General features: G+C 51.3%; 1 protein-coding gene and 1 non-coding gene across 2 annotated transcripts in view; both read left to right on the top strand.

Annotated features, from left to right (window-relative positions):
- Positions 1–23,734, top strand: part of LOC146809490 (dickkopf-related protein 3-like) — a 1,194,695-nt gene that overhangs the window by 874,835 nt on the left and 296,126 nt on the right. The window lies entirely within an intron of this gene.
- On the top strand, positions 14,865–14,994 carry LOC146809491 (U6atac minor spliceosomal RNA). Its single transcript, XR_014967118.1, has one exon. It is a non-coding gene; the product is annotated as a U6atac minor spliceosomal RNA (small nuclear RNA).

Genomic DNA, 23,734 nt, shown 5'->3' with positions numbered 1-23,734 from the left:
CAGCAGTCGACCAATAGACTTCACTAGATTGGGTCAGCTATTGGACACACTGTGGGTCATAACAAGGGACACCTTTGAGTCTACCTTTTTAACGCTGCATTCTCCACTGCTTTCTTTGGGGCATTCTGCCTCAGCGTAGCAGTAGTGCCCAGGAAGACTGGGCCAGCTGGGCGTTGCTTGCATGTAGCCGATGTCAAGACCAAAATAGTGGAGGTGGAGTTACTCCTGAGGCAGTCAAAGACAGATCAGGCCGGCAAAGGGGTGGTAGTGCGTTTACAGTGCATCAAAGATCAGAGGTACTGAGCGGTATGCTGCCTGCTTACATACATGGCAGCGCAACCAGCAGGAAAGGGTCCCCTGATGAAACACAGTGATGGGAGCCACCTAAGCAAACTTTAGTTCACAGTGGTGATGCGCCAGGCCCCCAACAAAGCAGGGCTGCCCCCAGCAGCTTTCGGCTCACATTCGTTCAGGATCGGGGCAGCAACATCAGCAGCACAACATGGGATGACCAAGGCAGGGATACAAGCAGTAGGCAGATGGTGGTCCCGGGCATACAGGACCTACATGAGACCCCAATTATTGTAGGATCACCCACGAAACAGACACAATTACTGCTATTTTTGGGGTTAGGGGCGCCGTCTCAAGTACAAGAGGCAGTCTGACATTTGTGATCATTGCTTCAGCAGGAAGGAGACCGCGCCTGGTGTGGGTGGTGGGCCATTCCTTCATATCCAGGATGCGGTCTTGGTGGAAACGAGGGGGCCACAAGCAGACAGAAGACCGGTCGGTACGTGCATCCAATGGCTGGTTCAACCAGGGATGAGATGGGACCAGCTGCCAGCGACCCTTGAGGACCTGCAGGCGGACACAGCATGGCACCCGGATTTTTTAATAATCCACCTGGGAGGTAACGACCTGGCCCAAAGGGGGAGGAAGGCACTCCTCCACGACATCCAGATGGACCTCAGGGAGACGGCAAGGTCTTTTGGGAGTACAGCCATCATTTTGTCAGAGCTGATCTGCAGAATAGAATGGCGTGTAGCCGAGTCACACAAAGCAGTTGAAACCTCAAGGAGAAAGCTGAACATTGCTGTGAGCAAATTTTGCAAAACCAATGGGCTTGAAAGTATCAGGCATGGGATCATCCACCCAGGCAGCCCAGAACTCTATGGGCGGGACGGTGTCCACCTGGGGGAAGATGGGATGCGAGTTTTCTGGGACAACGTGTGGGGCACAATGACTGGCTGGTTGCAAATAACAAAAAAACAAAAAATAAGGAAGGTGCAAGGGGGAACTGCAGGAAGACATTAGCCTCCCTGACGACGTGGTGAAGAAGTAAGGGTACAATAGTTGTTTATGGAGACACACCGACAGGGCGGTGTGTAGGAGTAGGGACACTCACTTTGGGATGCCTCGCGGCAGGGTGAGTTGGCCTAACAAAAAGGGGGTAGCAAACGGAGACGGCACTCGCAGCTCAGACCCCGCCGGACGGCAGGGCACAAAAAAGTCTGACAAGGTAGCGAGTTGGGGCCTAACTCCGGGAAGAAGCTACCCCCCCACGCAAAGAGCATGCCAATCCAATCAAACAATGATATGACCCAGAAGGGACAAGAAAGGAGATAAGCCTGCTAAGAACTAACCAATGAACTGTCAGTCTAATTTGCGAATTGGTGATGTACATATGATTTATGGCAGATAAGGTGTATGACAAACAAGGCATATGATTTGTGACCCAAGTTATGACAGTTCATCAATGATGATTTATGACCAGGGTCATGCACGTGATGACAAAAGTATATGCATGTATTCAGAATAAAACTGAGGCCAACAATGACCACTACAAACAAAACGCATTTTGGCTGTTTTCATTCTAAGGAATGCAGAGATGGGAAATTTGCATGTACTCTGGAGTGGGCACAGTGCGGGGGTTATTCAAAGGTGTTTTTGTGAAATTACTTGGTTGCGATTCCGCTGTTTGTGCTCCTTGCGTGTGTGCCTTTAAATCTCTGTCGGAGGCTGTTAGGAGCCTCAGCCGTTCTCAAAGGTGTTACTTGTCCCTAAAGAAGTGGAGCATGCGTCTTTCTTTTTTTCCTTTGCGGCTCCTTGTTGGTTTTAGTTTGGTGCCCTCTGATTAAAAGAACCTTGCGCCTTATTTGGGGCTTGGTCCTGTTAAAAATACCAGCTGCCTGAATCTGTACCTGACAACTTAATTTCTCCAATTTCACCGCTATAGTCAGGCCAGAGTAGGCAGGCTGGTAGGGCTATATCTTTGCAGTATTGCTGCTTTACTGCTGTTTTGCTACTAAAGCCCGCTAGTACCCACTGGGTCAACTCAGGCCGGTGGGCTGGTTGGGCTGGTGCGTTTACTGTTAAGCTCGGATGAACAGGCCGACAGGCAGACGGACTGGCAGGGTAAGAAGCTGATAGAAGGGGTGGTGGCGTTACCGGCAATAGGTGGCGGAGAGCGACAGTAAGCCCAGCGGGAGGCTGCCGCACTCCTTACCTCCGGCTACACAATAAACCAGCTGGTGTCTTGTGCACAAGTACCACGAGCATGCCCCCTGGGCTCTGCCGCGACATCAGCCCGCTCCGAGCTCCCCGCTCCGCTCCTTGCTCTGCGACTGCAGCAACAACAGCGTCTGACGTCAATCTGTGCAATCCAGTACTTAACACAACAAACCCAACATTTGGATTTTAATCTCCCATTATGATAGTGCTGCATGTCATAAGTATAGATAAGGAGAAACAATCCTGTGGATTCGTGGTCTCAGGCCCGGCTGTCTATCAGTAAATTCATCCCCCCTTTCGTCACTGCCCCCCCACGAGCCACCCCATATTGCACAGAAGGTCCTCCACAACCCACTCCCATGCCCTGTCCAATCTCAAATAGGAAGATCTGTGGTCATCGGCGTCACTTCTTTAGGTCCCCATGTGTGGAGAGGAGGCCTCCTCTTCAGCTTTACCTGTTTTGGTTGCTCTGTGGTCCGTGTGAGATGAAGTCCTCCACCGGGACTTGGTTTGTAGTACATCCTCCACCAACCTAGCACGTTCCTCCGCTGTTGGTGACTTAGTGGGCCGAGCACCCCGACTAGGCCTCACCATCCACCAGCATCTCCGTGAAGGTTCTGTGTTCTTAGTCTGGCAGGGCAAGGCATGCACTTGGTCTCCAACCAATAGTCAGCTTCCTCAGGGGAGCGAAACATATGTATTTCGTCTTTTAGCATCACCTTGAGCTTCACTGGAAACTTTAATGCAAATAAGAGTTAGTGTTGTTTGGAGACAGTGTTTGACATCCAGATAGGCCCTCCTTTTTTGCTGTACCAAGTTTGTATGATCTGAGAATATATGAACACCACAAGATTAAGAGCTATGAGCGCATTAGAATTGTACTGCCTATAGGGCAGAGCTGGAGGAGAAACTACTAATACAGTCTGTAAAGAAGCAGGCTTTTACTGAAAATAACCAACTAATGGAAATTAGAGGGTTTTATTGCAATGCTAGATCTATTCCCAAACATGCATTAGAGATATGGGACTTGTTGTCCACCGACAATCCTGACATTTGTTCCATTACAGAAGCATGGCTTCATGCCCAGGCTCTTCCCAGTATTCCCATCGCTTTCTCTTAAACATATACGGTAGTCATTTTTGATAGAGAAAACAGAGTGGGAGGTGGAGAAGCTATTACTTTCTGTGGCACTCTGTAGGCTTCAATCATTGATTTGCACCTTTCAGAGAAGTTAGAGATGAGTGTGTTCAAGTTACTCCAACTTGTGAATCATTGAAAGGAGCATTGGTCTACTGCCCACCCTCCCCCCGGCCCTAAGAAAGATTTCAGCATTAAGCTAGTTGACTGCTTAGCACCATACATTCTTTTGACTGAAACCTTTCTTCTATTAGGTGATTTAACTATCATGGGGAGAGTGTATCGGACACTGAGGTGACTCAATTACGCGCTGATTTGGAAATGGTAGGACTGCAGCAGAGGGTAGCAGGACCAACACATATAGCAGGTAATATCTTGGCTTTACTCTTCACTAACTCAAAGCTGATAATAATTGATAGCCCTTAGCCTGTAGTATGGACTGTCCACTATTCAATTAGCTTTGAGTATCAAGGTCCCACATTATGGACCGTCAAACAAACACAAGCATGAGATCTATAAGACTTGGAGGAAAAAACAAGCTAACGTTGATCCAAACGAGTATGCAAAGCATCGGCCAGTTTTTCTTCTTTCTCTTATGCTAAGGTTTTGGAGGGATTGATTAATAAAAACAACTCTCAAAATACCTAGTGGACAATCGCATATTAAACCCCTCACAATCGGGCTGTAGAACAGCACGGAGGTTGCCCATCTGATAGTTATCAATTCTACTAGGACATTGCTGGACTTGGGCACCCCACAATGTTGGTAGTACTAGATTGATCGGCTGCCTTCGATACAGTCTCCCATTCCATCCTTATTAAGAGATGGTACAAGATAGGTGTTTATGCGAAGGCCCTAGAATGCTTCAGGGACTCTCTGGCTGACTTAACCCATGTGGTCTTGATCCATCCCTTCAAATCTAGGAAAGTCACAAATAATAAGGGGATACCTCAAGGATCCTCCCCTTTTTTATAGTTATGTGGCCCTCTTGCAAAGATTGTCAAATCCTGTGGGTTTAAAATAATATCTTACACGGGTGACACCCAACTGACGACCTCAATTGGGAAAGACCTAGAGGCCTCCATAGCTAGATTCACTGATTCTATGAGAAAGCTGGTGGCCTGAATGAGTTTAGTTGTTTACAACTCAATGGGGGAAAGACAAAAATCCTCCTGTTAGGGAAAGTGCGGGAACTTTGGTCAGAAGATTGGTGGCGGAAAGAACCTGGTCCGGCACCCTGCCCCAAGGGAGTGGTAAAAGACCTTGGCTTTTTGGTTGACAAGCTATCTATGAGGGAACATATGACTTCCATTTGTGGTATCCGTTTTCGGCACTCTATGGCTGCTTGTTAAAGTATTGCAGTGGTTCCTGTTGAGTTCCAGGAAAGCACTGGTCCACAAATCAGCTGGGCTATGAGAAGGAACTTTTGGTAGTAGCCAATGAGACCCTCATGTCCAAACTACACGTGGTACAAAACACTGCAGCCCGGCTGGTCAGCAAACTCCCACCTGGTTCTCCTTCTGTACCCACATTAAAAGCACTACATTAGCTACCAGTAAGAAAGCGTAGCCTGTTTAAACTCTTCTGTCTTACTCATAAAACACCTCTGGGAAATGGCCTGGTATACCTGTGTACAAGGCTTTCTTGGTATCGTCTGGGTAGAAACTTGAGGTCTGTGGATAAAGCTCTTATGAGCCCATGGCATACTCAGATGAACAGGGACGCAGTTCGTTCGTTTAACTATTTAGCTCCCTATCATTGGAACAGCCTCCCTGTCTAGATTTTGGAAGGTTTAAAAAACTACTGAAAACATGGCTCTTCTGACTGCTATTAGCTACCTTACCTTAGATTTGCTGTACCAGCGCCAGGATACTCCTTCGAGAATGAGTCATTGTGCTATACAAGCTGAGCTAACATATGTATCTACGAGTTCTCAAAATCCTATAGACCATGCTTCCAGGCTGTATTAAGAATGGACTCCCCATAACAGTAGTTCAATCGCCTATCTACGAGTGAACGAGAGGGAGCCCTGTGGGCCGATGCCTGCCCAGTACTCTGTGCACCAGTTTGATAACAAAATATAGGGGTAGAGACCCTTCAAAGTTATTCTGCGATAAGTGCTGTTCCATGACGTCTTCAGCGTCAGAGCACTCTGATTTCTTGAGTGTGCACATTGTTATGGCATGGACTCCTCTATGCATCTCTTGCTCTGTATTTCAACCTCTCTATCGCACACAGCCATCTCTACCTGATTTTGCATTTCTATCACCCTGGGTGTCAGTGATGATAGGGAAGATTTAGTGTCTGTGACCCTCTTGGACATTTTTTATGGCCCATGTGCAAGATCCCCACACCTATTGGCGCTCTGTCAATTTTACCTTCCTAAAACGTTTTTTTGTCCATGATCACCTTTAGTATAGTGTCGAACCTGCCTTTATATTCCTCCAGTGTGGCATACACAGATGGAGGGCTGGGGCAAGGTCCAGAGAAAATGCACTCTGTGCCCAGGCATTTATGAGCCTTTCATCCGATGAGGGCCTCTGTACCTTAGGTTTCAACATCATGTATCATGTAAATAAAAATTTATCTACTGTTAATCAGCTGAGCTACACCCATACCAGGCACTGCTTGTTTACTTCTCTGGCTACCATTCACATCTCAGTGCTGCCGTGACTCTGAGTCCACCTAGAGGCACGAGCGCAGCACTGCATCACCCCTCAGGACTGGCCAAACCTTACCCCCTCTAAGCTCCAGTTGCACCTCAGCTGATCTGGGCTCTCCTACACAATTTATCTACCTTGGAGCCCCTAATGTAACCGATTAAAATTCAGGCGGGGATCCCTGAATGGGGACAATAAGTGCCATTCGCCCCGCTCAACTGCAGCAAGAAAGTGGGAAATGCAGGCCTCCCCCTTCGCCTTCATTCAGATGTCACCTCTGTGGCCCAAGCCCAACAGTATTCTCTCTGGGGCGCTTAGGCCTCCCCACCTGCTGCACACCGCTCTCTCATCAAGTGCCAGCTGCTGAGGTGTGTGCCCGAGACCCGGTACCTCTCTCAGGCCACAATATCGAATGCAGATGCTTTTGCTGGCTGCAATCTGCACCTTGCCATCAACTACAATAAAAGCAGGGTTACCCTGGGACCACAGTGCCATTCTGCGGCAGCGGACCCCGCAATCCATGTGTGCCAGCCACCAAGAACCGGCCCGTAGCTGCTCAGGGCCCAGCTCCATGTGCCGTCTCAGCATGCGACACAGCTGCCATCTTATTCACTCACGGGGCCCTGGCTCCGGGTGCCACAGTGACTCCCCAGCAACACTTTGGTTCACTACTACTAATGAACAGTGCCGGTTTTAGGTCACTGCGACCGGTGCAGCCGCACTGGGCGCTGACCTGTGAAGGGGGCACGGTCCTCGGAGGGGGGGGGGGGGGGGGCGCTGTGTTTAGCAGTAACTTATATTTGGAGAGATGAGGAGCACATTTGCCCAGTGGTCATGAGAGAATCCGAAGAGGAGGTCATGGGGGGATGCCAAAAATGATTGTTGCACTGGGCGCCACCAGGGCTAAAGCCGGTCCTGCTAATGAAAACATCCATGTAGCCCCTGCGCTCATAATTCTCCCTTCGAGTCCAGCCCAAACTGCCAAGCCATGCCTTTCCTGGACCGGAAACAAGCATCCCCGGACCGGTTTCAAATCAAGACTGATTTGCATATAGCTGGAGCTGAACTGAGGTCCTGAAGTCAGCTAAAGAACGATGATGAATTCAACCCAGATCTGTGACTGGGGGTGATTGTCTGAAAAGTTTCAGTGCTCTGTCCATCATCTCCTTGTGTTTGCTTTGTTCACCCTAAGTTGGCTGGGTATGCCCAGATGTGGGTCCCTTGCTCACTTTGCCACTGGTTTCAAGCTAGCCTGGGTGATGAGGGGTGATACCCTGAAACCGGTTCCAGGATGCTTGTTTCCAGTTCAGGGAAGACCTGGCTTGGCAGTTTGGGCTGGACTGTTCCCATGAGGCACATGGTCAAGACTGATTTGCATATACTATACCTGGGTCTGAACTGAGGTTGCGAAATGAGCTAAAGAACGATAATGGATTCAACCCAGATCTGTGACTGGGGGTGAGTGTCTGAAAAGTTTCAGAGCCCTGTCCATCATCTCCTTGTGTTTGATTTAATTAGGAAATTACATTCATCCATATAGGGCCATGTTCAGCAACTAGTATTCCAACTGCCAGAGTTTGGCATTTGCGATATGTGATCATATATCGCACATCTAGATTGTGCTCTACTGTTTCTTTATGTATTGAGAGTACAATGTCTAGCTGGGATTTGAGGAGGAAGGCTTTTGTTTTAAAGATATGTTTCAGGTGTTTATTTTTCTCTGACTGTAGGAGTGACAGGTGGAGAGTTGATGTCTCTACCTTCTTTCCGCCATTCTGAGTTGCCTTGTCTCTTCCTTTAGGTCCTTGTTAAACTACAAGCCAGAGGGTTTGTTTTTAGCCTCTTGAGTTTTGGAGGTGATACTTCATTTAATATATCTGACATGGTTGTATTCTAGCGTGATGTTAGGACATCTACATCGTAGGATGTAGGTGTGTGTTCATTTTTTTCAAAAGATAATTTCAGTTGATTTGTTTAGTGTCCCTGATCCAATGATTCGACCTGCATGTTTGACCTCTGATGGTTAGGTTTTTATAGGTGTGATGGATAAGGATGATGTGGTGGCCCAAACAGTCGACCAGTACTATGGAATTCATGATGAATGACTTTTTCTTGCCTGTAAGGAGGTCAACAATAGAACCCTTGGTGTGATGTGGACCATTACAGAGTCAAGTTAGGTCTTTCTTGCTCAGAATCTCTCTGAGACGGGCGACTTGGGCATTGCTGGTGTCTTTCCATTGTAGGCTAAAATCCCAGAGTAAAATGTTGTTGGTTGGCATGAGAGATTGCTGAGTGATGAGGTCAATTATATGTTCGGTTGAGAGCTGGTTATCAACAGGCATGTGGTATAAAATGTGAAATTTGGTCACTTTCAAGTTTCCAGATATTCGAAGGTGGATTATTTTTTCACATTGAAGATATTGAGCTGCAAGGTATTTCGGTGTATGAATGCTATGTCGCTACCAGCTCGACCCTCCTGCTCAAGACACATGGTGGAACATTTGGGGGGTGGACCAGGAGGTCGATAAGTAGGGAGGAGAGGTTGTTTAGCCAGGTATCAGCGAGGAATAGGATGTTGATCCTGTGAGGTAATATTGAATCAGCCATTTCTATGTTGTGATTAGTTGCAGATCGACAGTTAGTATTATACATTTTATGTTGGTTTTAGTTGACATGGTTATTTGCTCCGAGATGACAACCACGATGATATTGTAGTTTCTATCATGTCTTCTCTCACTGAGTCTTTGCCCGTGATTTTGTATCCCATTAGCACTGGAATGCTTATAAAATAAAAATATTCAACTATAATATAAAATCAAGTTTTCCCTTTCCTCTCCCAGATTCAGCTGAATGGAAACAATTCTCTGATTCTGAACGAGTCAGTCAAGGAACACATTTCCTATATAAAAGTGCAATAGAGCCTGTTCCAAGATGCCAATAGAGTACCCAATTTTCAAAAAGAAGGGTTACAGACAGGAGTTTCATAGAATCCTAGTCCTCATAAAAACAAACAAATCAAACTTTAGCTTGTTGGCATGTCACCATATTTTACCTCGTTGCGGCAGAGGGATTAGATGTATAGGTTAGATGCGTAGGATGCCTAGTTTCAGTGCCAAATAATGGAAAATGCAGGAATTTCCTCAGTTTGAAGTTTGGCAGGAGAAATTACTGTGAGAAGTTGGCCTGATGTATGATGTCACTAGTTCTAGTGCACACCTTATATCAGTCCAAATACCCTTATGGTGATTGGTTGTAAAGTCAACCTTATAGACCAGCTATCCTAGTGGTAGCATGGACAAGAGCAGTCTTAGGCTAAACTCTGAATGGCATGTGAAGCCAGCTGTGATACCATATATAATCCCTTGAATACCAAATGAAAGAACACCACAACAGATATATATATAAAATAAAGTGTATTTATTCTAGTCAAACCCTCAGCACTCTTTATGAGATTAGAGGTAAGTACAACACAGTCTTATTTAAGCATACATTAAGTCACACAGGTAAGTAATACAGTTAGGCCCTCCTAGGGGCCACGCAAACTATATACTAAGTAAATGGTATAAGGACCACTGTCACGGAAATAGAATAGGCCTAGGCCTAGGGAATCGCTGGGGCTACACTACACTAGCGTTAGTTAGGAAGTGGGAGGCCCACGGGATTCGTGTGCAGAGTGGAAACACTCACGCGTAATGCGTAAAAGTCACTAGCAATAGTAAAGTTTAGAAAACGATAGATTTAGGACACTTCCGGAGTAGCTAGGAAGTCGAGACTGGAAAACTAGACACTAGGATAGTCACTATCCTGATGAGCACCGGAGTACCCAAGTTACCTAGCCCACAGGCTGCGGGTGCATAGGGGTGAAGATGCGTCGGTTTTCGTCGTCGATGCCTGAAGAAAGATGCTGACAGGCAGTCAGTGAAGAGTGTCCGGTGGATCCCAAGGCTGGGATCAAGAAGAGAGGAGACCTGCAAGCAGAAGGGACAGAGTCAAGGTCACTAGCCAGTGACCACGTGGAACCAGGAAGGAACCAGGCGATGTCGTGAAGATTGCAGGTGAAGGTGGAGCTTGTCGCTGCAGCCAGGAGGACCAGGAAGCGTCGAGGACGACCAGGACCAGGAGGCGAGCTGTCCCACGAAGGCTCTTGCTGTCGGCGGCGTCGAAGTTGGACTAGGACTCACCAAGCCTTGGCAAGCGGAACCCACGAAGAACGGAGGACTTGCTTCTGGTGCAGACCAGGAAGGTCTGGGGTGCTTCTTCTTTGCAGAGAAGCGGGAGCCAGTCTGGAGGAGCCAAACCAGTGCAGAAGATTTCAGGGTGCGTCGTCACAAAGGCCACTAGCCAGCGGGCAAGCAACCGGACAGACGCGGCAAGCAGGAAAATGCAGAAGGGCCCCACGCAGGACTCGTGGAGTGTGGGGGCTGATCTTCGGTGCAGATGATGCTTGGGGTTGGGGCTTCTCAATCCCCGGTGCACAACTTCGAGGGTGCCTCAGAAGCTGCGCTTGAAGTTACTAGCCACTTTTCCCAGGTAGCCGGTCCCACGTCGCTCGTCGCCTCCACGGATCTCAGCTTTGCTGTGGATGTGGATCAGGGTCAGAGAAGTCTGGAAGTCAAGGCTCTGGTCGGGCTCTGCAGTCGGTTCCTCGTAGAACGTGGGCAAAGCAAAGGGTAGTCTCTTGATGGTGCCTGTTTGCACAGGGTAGCCACTCCTTGGCCACAAGGGAGATTCTTCAGTCTTCTTCTTTCGTCGAATGTCGAAGGTCCAGAGTTTCTGTTCAAGTTGCAGGTTCAGGATAATCTAAAGTCTTGAGGCCCAACTCCCACTCTTATACTAATCTGGGGGGCTGGGATACCTGCTAGGTCACGCCTTATGGGTGGGACCTGGGAGGGGGTGGTTACACCCACTTCCCTTTGTCCAGTTTCGCGCCAGAGCTGGGGCTGAAGTGCCCCAGCGCCGGTTTGAACTGGACTATGCAAGGAACACCTTGTGTGCCCCAGGCATGTCTCATTCCTTTCAGCCCACCCTGCCCCAATACACTAAAGGCTGTCTGGGGAGGTGCTAGCACCTCCCCAAGCAGGAAACCTATTGTCCAGGCCTCCCTTGCTGGGATCACTCCCAGCTGCAGGAGGTCAGACTTGTGTCGTGGCAGCAGCATCCATTTTGTGATGCTGAGGCTTTGGTCAGAGGCTAACAGTGAAGTATGATCTTAACATGTCTTTCCCTCTAGAAGGGGGGAATAATATCCTCATGTCCAGAAATGGCATGGGGGTATTATTCCACAGTGTTAGACACCTTACACAACATGTTTCGATAAAGCCAAACCATAGTTACCATAACCGTCTAAGATTATAAGGCACTTTAAGAGTATATGGTAGGCTATATCATAGAACAGCTATAAGGACTTGGTTCCGAAAGCTGCAGACAGGCTCAGCTCATGCTAGAGCACCATCTCACATGTTACCAAGCACTCTGCCTCCAGGATTGTTAAGGCCTGCCATAGGAGTGACTGATAGGTACACATGTGTCTATATGTAAGTTAGGTATAGGAATACTACACCTAAGCAAGGGGTGATTACACGACCTTGCCCCAGCTGAGTGATCAGCCAGTTGTGTCAAAATGGAAGGCCAGGCCAGGGGTTGCATATTACATGCTGCAGCCCCTGGTAGGCCTAGGGTACACCTATGCCCTGGGTACCTAGGGTACACTGTACAGGGACCAATAAGGTGATCCTATCCAAATGGGTTATGTACCTAAAGTACATAGTATTAATTTAGAGAGAGAACAGCAGGGCTGTGGGTCTGATTAGCAGGCCCACAGCCACATCTAAGTCGAAAACCAGTAAAGCAAAAGCAAAAAGTGGGGGTGAACATAGAAAGCAGACCCTACTCTCCTACAATTACCAATAAAGTTGCTGCCTTTTGGTCTGAAGCATCCAGAACATTTTCATGGTGATGGCAGTAGTTCCAGCTTTTCTATTCAGGAAATGGGTAGTAATTTACCTATATTTAGACGACTGGCTTAGCAAGTCTTCCTCTTATAAAAGGTTAGCCCAGGATCAGCAAATGGCAGTTGTTCTTCTTTGTGACTTGTGTTTTCATACCAAATTGAGGGAATCTACTCTAAAGCCAATACAGTGTACTCAATACCTAGGAACAGAACTGGAAACAGCTAAAGGAAAAGTGTCTCTTTCAAAGGAGAGTTTTCTGACCATTCATCAGAATTGGCTTCTACTTTGTCTAGCTTAGTCTCCTTCACACATACAAGTGTCATCTTGCTGTGTGTTTCCTGCATGGCCCATTGTTGTTTATCCTATGTTAGCCTAGTTCTGCACGTTAAAGGCCGCATTTCTTTTGCCCACATTTCTAAATAAGCCCGCTCCCTTTTGTGCCACATTGTATTTTCAAACAGAACCTGCATACGTTTTTGTCTTTCGTTCTTTTCCTGGGATTTAGTCTGAACATTTTAGAGAAGGTCAAAGAACAATGTTCCTTGTTATTCTTTCTGGTCAGACACTAGCACATAGTCATAACATGAGACTACAGCTGCTGTTTGTTAGCAAACATATCTTGCCATATAACTGAGGACAGGAGTTCTGAAAACACACACTCTGAGCAAAGGTCCTGAGGCAAGATTACCACGTCAGCTGAGATGTAGAACGTCCATCTATGTATGCTAAGATATGAGGTCTGCCTCTTCTCCCAAAGATCTTTGATATATAATCATTTATCTTCATTAAGAAGGTGATGGGAGAGGTTTAGGCTAATCTGTCTTGTAGCATGACAGAGTTTTTTATGGTATATGATTTGTCAACCGTGCTAGTGATATTTTTGCTATCTATTTGGTTTCTAATTGTGGTGCAAATACTGAATCTTAGTGCACGATAGTTTAAATAAATATTCGAAACTTCCTTCGTGTCTGCTGTTTATCTTATTGTGGACAAGTATGAGTGAGAGAGCAAAACCGTGTGTCCTGTTACTACGATTCCTGAGAGGATCAAGAGTGTTGTGTTCTGGAGTGCCAACTCACTTGTTTCTCTTGAAAGGTTAGGAGGGCAAATGAGGTACTATAGTCGGACTCGGGGTCATAGATATTGAGGTAGTATGATGAATCAGTCCCTACATGCCGATGTTCTGTGGTCTCAAGCATAGTTCTGTTCCTGAGCAGAGTCCCTCCAACAATCTCATCTAGGCTTTGTGGCCTCATACTTTTTCTGGTCTAGGATGCAAGACTGCAAATGAGACTCCTGCAAAATGCCTGGTTAATCAATGATGCTAGAAATTGGTAATTATGACAAAAAGGTGCAGATGCCATGTAAGGCCTTGTAGGTCACTTTTTAGTTGTGCTGGAAGAAGTTTTTTGTCTGGAATGCCTTTCCACCCACTGGCTGCATCTCAGAAAGTGGTGACAAATGTACCTCTGGAAAGGAAAGTGCTCACATGGGCAATCTTACATCCGCAGGGCTGTGTTTTCTTGTGGAAAGAGATAGCATGTCAGTATGTTAGCATTGAGGTTTGTGCATCTTTCCCTAAAATGTCCCCTCTGTTAAATAAGAACAACCCTCTTCTGCTGCAAACAGGTGCATACTGTATTATTTGAACAACCAATGAGAGACTGGATGTAGTGCTCTCTTTCATAAAGCTCAGACCATATAACATTGGATGCTGGTGAGGAACATTCAGCTGAAAGCAATACATCTAACAGATTTTTTCAAACACTAAATCAGACAAGTTGAGGTGTCATTCCATAGAGGAACACAAGTGTGTGGTATGCAAAAAATTGTTGCCTGACATCTTTTCATACTGCGGGCAGCCATAACTCAACATGTTTGCAACCGGAAAATACATTAAGTGACCTGCTTACACGGGTGGCGTGGCTAACTGCAGAGTATGGCGGACGCTGCTTGAAGGAGCTCCGTACCGAGCCCCGACACTTTGCCGCTGACCGCGGCCCCCGCAGGGGGCCACTCGGCGGTCGGCGCCTTAGTGGCCCCGGGGCCCCGGTCACCCCTCCCCACTCCCTCCTTCGGGGGGGGGCGGGGGCAGGGATCCTGATTGTGCCCCCCTCCGTGTCGGGGGCCGGAAGTGACGCGCAAGGCGCGTCACTTCCGGGCCCAGGTGTGAGGGGAAGGCTATTTAGCCTTCCCCCACCCTCACTGGCGACCTCTTTGTCGCCCACCTCGCCTTTTTGACGGTCGCTGGCTGCTCGTCGCTGATTTCCGGGTTCCACGCCGCATCGGTAATCGTCGCTGCCCAACTTTGACGGTGAGTCTTGTTGCTTCCGCTCCGCCCCGGCCCCGTCCCTGGGCAGTACCAGGTCGACGGGGCCCCTGTGGCTTGGATGACCACGGGCGGAGGGGGCACAAGATCAAAGCGGGAGTCGAATTTGTATGTAGTGCGGCGTGGATTTGTGCGGCAATGAGCAGTACGTTTAAGCGCCTGCGGGCGCTCGTGGGGGAGTGAGAGCATTATTGTCGGGTGCCGTCAGAAGTTTAAGCGTGTAGGGCACGTTGGGGCCGAGCGTTACGGTGGTTATGGATAAGGCTTGGGAATATTGTGTTGTACTAAAGGAGAGGAGGTTAGCACCCCCCCTTGACAAGGATGGTAGAGGTCCCAGTGGCCTTGACAACGCATATACGGTTAAGGCACTGCCACTTACTTCGCTCCACCCCCCCCCCCCGCTTTTGGCGTCCATGCCTTTGGGGGTCGCGCTTATCTTTCTCTCGCTGGCGATCCCGGTTAACGAATACACCCAGCAGCCCCGTGTATCGAGCTGGGCTCCGGAAGGATTTGGTTTTGCCGCGGTATGCGGGTACCCAGTCCATTGCGGCAGGTATTCAACGTCCTGCGCTAACTCTATGGGTCTAGAACAGGCGCACGGTTTCCGTGGCATGTGTACAACTTAGGGATTTTACTCACAGCTTTCCAACGCTCTTTTGATTCAGGTGGGCGGGGCAAAGAGCTTTTCGCTTCCGATTTATAACACCCCCTCCCCCGCGAGCTCCGAAGTATGGGGGGGGGGGGCTTTGTTGGTGTTGACCCGGTGGCGGCGTCACCATTGCGGCGAGTTCGCGCTCGCTCATTTAGATACGTGTATATGTAAATTAGCCAGGGTCGCTGGTTTATACCCGTTTTGTTCATATTTAACCGAGCTTTTGGGGTCGTGCCACATCTCGAGCCCTGGGAAAATCACTTAATCTCCCGTGCCTGTATGGGTTTAAATACAGGGTGAGATGGGTCCCAATAACCTTAGGGGCGAGTACATGGAAGCACAAATAATCGAACAACCTGCCCGGGGGCTTCCAGAGGCTTGAGTTACGAAAATCTAGGAGGAAGGCGATTGTCCCCGCGCCCCTCAGTGCGGAGGGCTTTCCACGGTCTCGCTTGGGCCCGTGGCCGCCCTGTGAGCGAGCGCGCGCTATTTAAAATGCAGCAGGAGAGATGCGGAGTCGGGCCATTTAAAGCGTTCAAATAACTTCGGGTCCAGTGCGCGCTAGGTAAATATAACCTTCAGGTCGAGCGCGCGCTATGTAAATAAATGTAATAAGCGGGATGCTTAGTCGGGTCATTCCAAGCGCGCTCATAACTTCGGAGCGTGCGCTATGTAAATACAACAGGCCTAATGCATGCGGAGACGGGTCATTTCATAGCTCAATGTTAAGTCTGGGCCTACGGTCGTAAATGGTCTCACAGGACAGGGGTTCGAGTCCCGGGAACGAGTTCAAAATGTCATAGAAATTTCGAAATCATCTTTCTAAATTACAACGATGTTTAAACCACCGCTTGCGTCTAGCACTCCCATTACCTTGGGGTTATCTCGACGCTACATAGGAGGTGCCTTTGCGGCGGGGGCAGCATGATAGAGGTGGGCACCGCTGCATCTGGCCGGTGGGGCGATGGCTAAATGGGCAACCTAAACTTCAGTGGTGTGGCGCAGGTGCGCACCAGTTGCCGTGGTTGGGGTGGGGGTCGAGGCGAGCGAGGTGGGCATTGTAAGAAGTGATATGTATGACCACCTGTTAGGCTCTCGCTCTGTGCTCCAGATCCCCCCCCCCCCCCCAAGGGGAGGGCTCCGAGCCGCGGGTCGCGTCGCAGTCCTGGACAAAGCATTTATTCCCCGTGTGTATGCAATATGTAATGTAAAGTGTGCCAATAATTGTGTAGGCACGCTACGATAAAGGCAATGAACGCAGATTTGGTCGTGTTCGTTCACGCGAGACTGTGATTTTGGGGCAAATCGGCGCCAGGAAGGTAGTATGGGGGGAGGGCGCAAGCGAGCACCATGCTGCTTGCCAGGTTCAGGGTGGGGATGAGGGCAGACGCGAACAGGGTGTGCATGGTTAACGTGATGTATGAGCACCTGTGTCCTCTCCCCCCCCCCCCCCCCACTCTCCCCCCCCACTTTTTTCTTGCGGTACAGCCACGCCTTTTCGTGTATGCATATTTCTTGCGCTTATGCTGGTTTCTTTTGCAGTACATTAGTCCGCTTTCACTGACTGGAGGATTATTAATTGGCGACAGAGAGACGCGAGACAAACACCATCCGTATTCGGGGCTCAGACGGGAGTAAGTACGGGCAGTTGGGGGATGGGGGTACCTCTCGGAGTAGCATGTGGCACTCAGGAGCGAAGAACTAGCCTCAAAGGGGGTGAGCAGGCGGTTAACTTTCTCTCTTTCCCAATTGCAGATAAGTGAGAACAACCGCTAAGTGATGGACAGCCAAGGATTATCCCCCCCCCTTTTCACACCAGGGACACAGGTTGAGGAATCTGTGCCGGACACTTCGGAGGAAGCACGGATTGCCGCTTTCCTGGAGCTGACGAGGGCCAAGGGTTTAGCTTGGGCGACGGAACTATTGAAAGCCAGTACCCCCCCAGACTCTGGGATAGCGATGGACGGTCCGGCTACGGATAAGGATGTAGGGGAGGTTGCGGGCCCGTCGCGGTCGAAAAGAATCCGCCGCCCGACGAGCAAAGACTTTCCGGTAGAGCAGCCACCGGCTCGGAATAGAGCGGCCCCTCCTCACAGGCCCCCAGCGCCCCCCCAGTCGGCGGTTAGCTTGGGGACGGGGGCGCACAACGGACTGCCTGGCCCGCCCCAGGCGACATTTGCCTCAGCAGAGGATTTGGGTAAGCTTGCAGACACTTTAAAAGACTTCATGGCTGAGGTCAGATCCGGTCTGCTGCTTGCCAGGTCACCCCTAGGGGTTGGTCCGGCCGCCCCACCGCCGCCGCCTGTTCTCCCGGCGCCGGGGGGCTTCACGCAGGTGTGGTGTCAGCCGCCGGCTGCGTTGGAACTTCCTCCGCGGCCCACACCCCCAGCTGCTGCTGTGGCCGAGAGCGCGGCAAGTGCGGTTGATACTGCAGTAGTGGTTCCCCCAGTGGTACCGACGCCGGCACCAACGCTAGCCGTAGCACCTAAGCCTCTAGTTACCACGGCCCCGCTAGTATCGGGCCGCTGTTCACTCGCTTGGATGGTCCCTCTAGTGGCCAAAGAAGGGATTTGGCGCAGGGAATTTATTGATATCTTCACCCTTCTCATGCATGGGGCGGAGGGGGTAGATACCAGGAGGATGGGCAACAAGGAAGAGGACAAGCGGGTGCGGTATCATGTATATCCCACCAAAAATATTGTGACTTGGGGTCAGGCCTTTGCCATTTTTGCGGCAGTGATAGTGGAGAAATTCCCAGATGAAGGGCCTGGTCTCTTCCACTATGCAAGCGTGATTACTGAAGAGGCTGCTAAGGGTGGGGGCATGGGATGGTACCACTACGACTGTGACTTCCGCAGACAGAGAGCAATCTGCCCAGATCTTGAATGGGACCAGTTGGAGGTCCGTTTATGGGTAAAACACATGGGCAAGCATACTGAGGGGTCTACGACGAAGTCAGGTACAGAGAGCGGTGTAAAGAGCAAAGAGAAAGAGGATAAAAAGGAGAGGAAATGGGAGAGCAGGAAGTCCTTTCGGGGCGGGCGTGGGGGGGGTCGCAGGCCTGGCTTTCGGGCACGGTCTTCTGGAACTTGCAGGCTCTTCAATGCAGGGTTCTGCTCCTGGGACAAATCATGCCGTTTCTCCCACAACTGCAGCGTGTGCGGGGCCCCCCATGCCGCTACCGCATGCTCCAAGCGCGACACCCCCGACAAGCCTTCATCCAGCAAGTAGCCCGGGGGGTTCCCCCTCTCCTGCGCTTTGGCCCCCTGCGTACACAGCTGCCAGCGCGCATGACCTAGCCCCACACGACCATGTGAAAGGGCCCTCCCCCATCTGCGTAAAGAACCTCCTCAGCGCACTCCGCGGTTACACTGGCAAGGAAGGGTCCCTCATTTCTGAGGGTTTCTTAGACGGTTTCCGCATTCCTTATCAAGGCCCCTTAGTGAGCAGGGATGCGGAGAATCAGAAGTCAGCTAGGGAACACCCGGAGGTAGTGCGGGATAAAATAGCGAAGGAGGTGTCTTTGGGCAGGGTGGCGGGCCCATTTTCATCACCCCCGATGCCCCACTTTGTGATTTCTCCCCTGGGGGTGGTACCAAAAAAGGAGCCAGGGGCTTTCCGACTTATCCACAACCTATCACACCCAGAAGGGGACTCCGTGAATTCCTGGCTGGACGAAGGTAAATGCTCAGTGTCTTACTGCTCCCTAGACCTGGCAGTCGACATGATCAGGAGGGCAGGGAAGGGAGCCTGGTTGGCCAAGTCTGATATCGAATCGGCCTTCCGGCTCCTGCCAGTACACCCGGACAGCCAACACCTTCTGGGCTTCAAGTGGGGGGACCAGGTCTTTTATGATAGGTGTATGCCCATGGGATGCTCGGTGTCTTGTGCGTACTTTGAGGCGTTCAGCTCCTTCCTACAGTGGGCCTTAACAAACTGGTATGGCATTGAGGGAGTGACCCACTACCTGGATGATTTCCTTTTTATCGGGGGAGCTGACTCGCAAGATTGTGCACGGGCGCTGCAATGTTTCAAGGAATTGGCAGGACACTTGGGCGTACCTTTAGCTCCTGGTAAGACCGAGGGTCCAGCGCAGGTTTTGGTATTCTTGGGCATCGAGTTGGACACGGTAAAGGGCGTGTCCCGACTCCCTGCGGATAAGGTACAGGCCCTGCGTCAGGAGATCTGCGATCTACTGGGTAGGGACAAGGCTACTCTAGGTGAAATCCAATGCCTGCTAGGGACCCTGAATTTTGCGCTAAAGGTCATACCCATGGGGAGGGTCTTTGCACGCAGGCTAGCTAGGGCGACTGCTGGTATAAAGAAGAAACATCACTGGGTCAAGTTGGGGACAGGGCTGAAGCAGGATCTGGCGGTATGGAGCGAATTCTTCGCCTGCTTTAACGGGACGGTTATTTGGAAGCAGCCCTGGATTGATAGTCAGGAACTCTGTCTTTTCACAGATGCCTCAGGCAGGGAAGGTTTTGGGGCTATCCTGGGCGAAGAATGGTGCGCGCAGGGATGGCCCAATGTTTGGCGCAGGCGTAGGATCACCAAAAATGTTACAGTGTTGGAGCTCTTCCCGATTGTTGTTGCATTACACCTATGGCCGGCGGCATTGTCAGACAGAAAGGTGGTTTTCTGGTCTGACAACATGGCGGTCGTTCAGGCAATTAACAACCAGTCCGCCAGGTGCCGGCTGGTGCTGTGCTTACTAAGGGAGTTGGTCCGGGCTTGCCTGCGCATCAATGTAGAGTTTAAAGCCAGGCACATTGAGGGGATTCAAAATGTGGCAGCTGACGCTCTTTCTCGTTTTCAGTGGCTCCGATTCAGGGAGGCCTGGCCGCGGGCGAGAGCGCAGATGACCCCATTCCCGGACCATCTATGGAGGATCCTGCAGTGGGACTGAGCCTGAAAGCGATGGGAGAAAGAGCTCTGGCCCCAGGTACCAGAAAGCGTTACAGCGCCCACATGGCAACATTCAGAGCAACTTCGGTGGCACTGGGTACTTCAGGTGCTGCGTTGGTGTCCCAGGTCCGAGCATTCCTGGTGTGGGCTAGGGGACAAGGGAAGAGCCGCTCATGGGTGGGCAGTCACTTGGCAGCCGTAAGCCACGACACTAGGTTGTCTGGCGGGGCGGATCCCACTAACTCCTATCCCATCCGGGCCGCCTTGAAGGGTTGGGCTAGGGAGGAGCCCAGGGCCCCTGATAATCGAGCGCCCATTGATTTCGAAATCCTGAAAGGCATGCTAGGGGCTCTCGAGTTAGTCACCTACTCTCATTACGAGGCCACGCTGTTTTCAGCCACATTCTGCTTAGCATTCTTCGGGGCTTTCAGAGTCAGTGAGTTAGTGGCTAGGTCCAAGGTCGACTGTTCAGGGGATGCGCTGGCAATTTCAGACGTGTCCATTTCCGGGTCACTGACCATTCTTTTACGCAAGTCCAAGACTGATCAGGCGGGGCGGGGGATCAGGGTGGTTCTCCAGCCCCTAGGTGACCCCAGGTTCTGCCCAGTACAATGGGTAAAGGCGTTTTTGGAACACAGACCGCCTGGCCCTGGTTATCTCCTGTTGCATTCAAATGGCACCCCTGTAACTAGATACCAGTTCGAGCAGGTAATCAGGGCCAGTTTAGCCAGGGCGGGGCTCGCCCGGCCGGACAGAAGGTATTCCAGCCACTCCTTCCGCATTGGCGCTGCCACCGCCGCTCACCTGGCGGGATTAGAGGCCGCCCAGGTGAAGAAACTGGGGCGTTGGGAATCTGATTGCTATAAGATATACGTTCGCCCGTGAGGCAGCGGTCAGTAATGTGTTTGTGATTTATGGTGTGTATCGTTGAAATCACCCTTTCTGATTAAATAACTTGTGTGTACACCATGTCTCCTCTTTATTAGGACGAGTGGTGTGGGTGATCGGGCATTCATTTGTCGCCCGGGCGGCCCAATGGGCATTGCACCGTAATTGGATGCGACACTTCCCGCAGACCGAAGTGGAATGGATGGGGGTGCCGGGGATGAGATGGTTCGAACTCAGGAATAAGATCGAGCAGAGACTAAGAGCACACGGGTCCACCTTGCCCCACCTGTTGGTGATACACCTGGGCGGTAACGACCTTGTTACCCTAGGGAGACGATTGCTGTTATTAGCCATGAAAAGAGACTTAGGGGAAATCTGCAAACGTCTGGGCGAGTGTGAGATCGTGTGGTCTGAGATCATCCCCCGCAGGTCTTGGCGGGGAGCTAAATCCTTGGAAGCGGTGGAGCACTCTAGGAGGCGCATTAATGGAGCAATGCGTAAGTTCACAGCCCAAAGGGGTTTGGGCTTTATTCGCCATGAGATGATTCGGGGGAATGTGAAGGGGTACTTCGACTTGGATGGAGTACACCTCTCCCAAATAGGCATGGACCTGTTTTTATTGGATTTAAGCGAAGCATTGGTGAATAGAGGGTGCAGGTAAAGAGCTAGGTTGGTGGGGGCCCTGGCTGCGACGGTTAGCCGCCTCCAGGGCTGTGGCGGAGTTACAGGGCGATCTGGAAGCAGGCCGGTACAAAGGGTACCTCTGCGCGGCACCACGTGGTGCCTGAGCCAAAACGAGGAGCCTCCAGAGAGGTCCCGGAAGCCGGTCGGCGCCCCGCTAGGCCTGCGGGCGGTTGTGGGCCTGAACAACCGGGGGCTTGCTATGCGACGCTCCGCCCCGAGAGGGGGGGTGTGAGTAGAATTTCAACGGCACGTGATCGAAAAAAGAATCACTTGGGGGGCAACACTTGCGGGTCGTTCCCGTGCTGCCCGGCTCATCAGGCGGGGCAGGTGAAGTAGATGGCCGCCTGCCCTTGGATCGCCCGTAAGATAACCCACCTATTACATATCCTGGAATTATGTAATAAATCCTGCAGCATTTGTTACCCATTTACAACTGTTTCTTGTGTCTTCTTTGGGTAACCTAAATTTGGGGGAGGGGGGTGAGCGGGGTGCCCCTGGGGGTACTATGCCGCTGACCGCGGCCCCCGCAGGGGGCCACTCGGCGGTCGGCGCCTTAGTGGCCCCGGGGCCCCGGTCACCCCTCCCCACTCCCTCCTTCGGGGGGGGGCGGGGGCAGGGATCCTGATTGTGCCCCCCTCCGTGTCGGGGGCCGGAAGTGACGCGCAAGGCGCGTCACTTCCGGGCCCAGGTGTGAGGGGAAGGCTATTTAGCCTTCCCCCACCCTCACTGGCGACCTCTTTGTCGCCCACCTCGCCTTTTTACCCTCCCTACCGCTTACCCGGCGTGGTGTGGTGGGGTGGGGTTTTTGGCTGAACGTTTTAATGTTTTATTTTTCGTTGCAGGCGGAGTTACAGGGCGATCTGGAAGCAGGCCGGTACAAAGGGTACCTCTGCGCGGCACCACGTGGTGCCTGAGCCAAAACGAGGAGCCTCCAGAGAGGTCCCGGAAGCCGGTCGGTGCCCCGCTAGGCCTGCGGGCGGTTGTGGGCCTGAACAACCGGGGGCTTGCTATGCGACGCTCCGCCCCGAGAGGGGGGGTGTGAGTAGAATTTCAACGGCACGTGATCGAAAAAAGAATCACTTGGGGGGCAGCACTTGCGGGTCGTTCCCGTGCTGCCCGGCTCATCAGGCGGGGCAGGTGAAGTAGATGGCCGCCTGCCCTTGGATCGCCCGTAAGATAACCCACCTATTACATATCCTGGAATTATGTAATAAATCCTGCAGCATTTGTTACCCATTTACAACTGTTTCTTGTGTCTTCTTTGGGTAACCTAAATTTGGGGGAGGGGGGTGAGCGGGGTGCCCCTGGGGGTACTATGTTCAGTATCCTGCTTGAACGGGGGCCGCATTCTCACCAAAGTGCTCTGGAGCACAGCGGAGCACCTGTGGCACCGACGGCCCGACTGTGGAGGGACCCGACATTGCTTGGCCGGAGGGTTCGTGCCGACTTGCCCGGGAGCTGTGACCCGTCGGGGCGCGGCCAAATGGGGCGGTAGACGGGATCGGAGCTGCCGGATACTGGAGGGCACCATCTGGGAGGCAGTGACTGACGGCGGCGCGAACGCTCAGGCGGCTGGTGGAGGAGCGGGCTGGTGCGCGCTGTGTGTCGGCCAGGGAACAGTGCCGACTGCCTGATTGGGAAGCAACAAGATGGCAGCCGAAGGCCGCGGGAGGCGATGACTCGCTACTGCACCCTGAAATGCCGCAAGTGAGTTGTGGGAAACCCCGCACAAGCGGACGGGACTACAGGAACACCCCTGATGAACCGTGCTGGGGGATCTCCCTGACAGTTGTGATCGGAGAGACTGGGTCCTGGCCTTGCCTGCTACTACGTCATGGCCCTATGTGCTTGGTGAGGGGGGGAGGATCCGCTGCTGGTATACTTTTGCCCAGCTGCTCTCAACTGCTGTGAGGAGGACAGTGCATGTGGGACTGCAGCACCGCTGCTTTGTTTATGAGGGCACTGGAAGTGCTGGACGGACGATATTGGGGAGAGCTGTACAGCTACAACCCAC

Source organism: Triturus cristatus, chromosome 7, assembly GCF_964204655.1.
Source record: "Triturus cristatus chromosome 7, aTriCri1.1, whole genome shotgun sequence".
Classification (NCBI taxonomy): domain Eukaryota; kingdom Metazoa; phylum Chordata; class Amphibia; order Caudata; family Salamandridae; genus Triturus; species Triturus cristatus.
The sequence above is the reverse complement of the archived record's forward strand: the minus strand, read 5'-3'. Positions and strand labels throughout refer to the sequence as shown.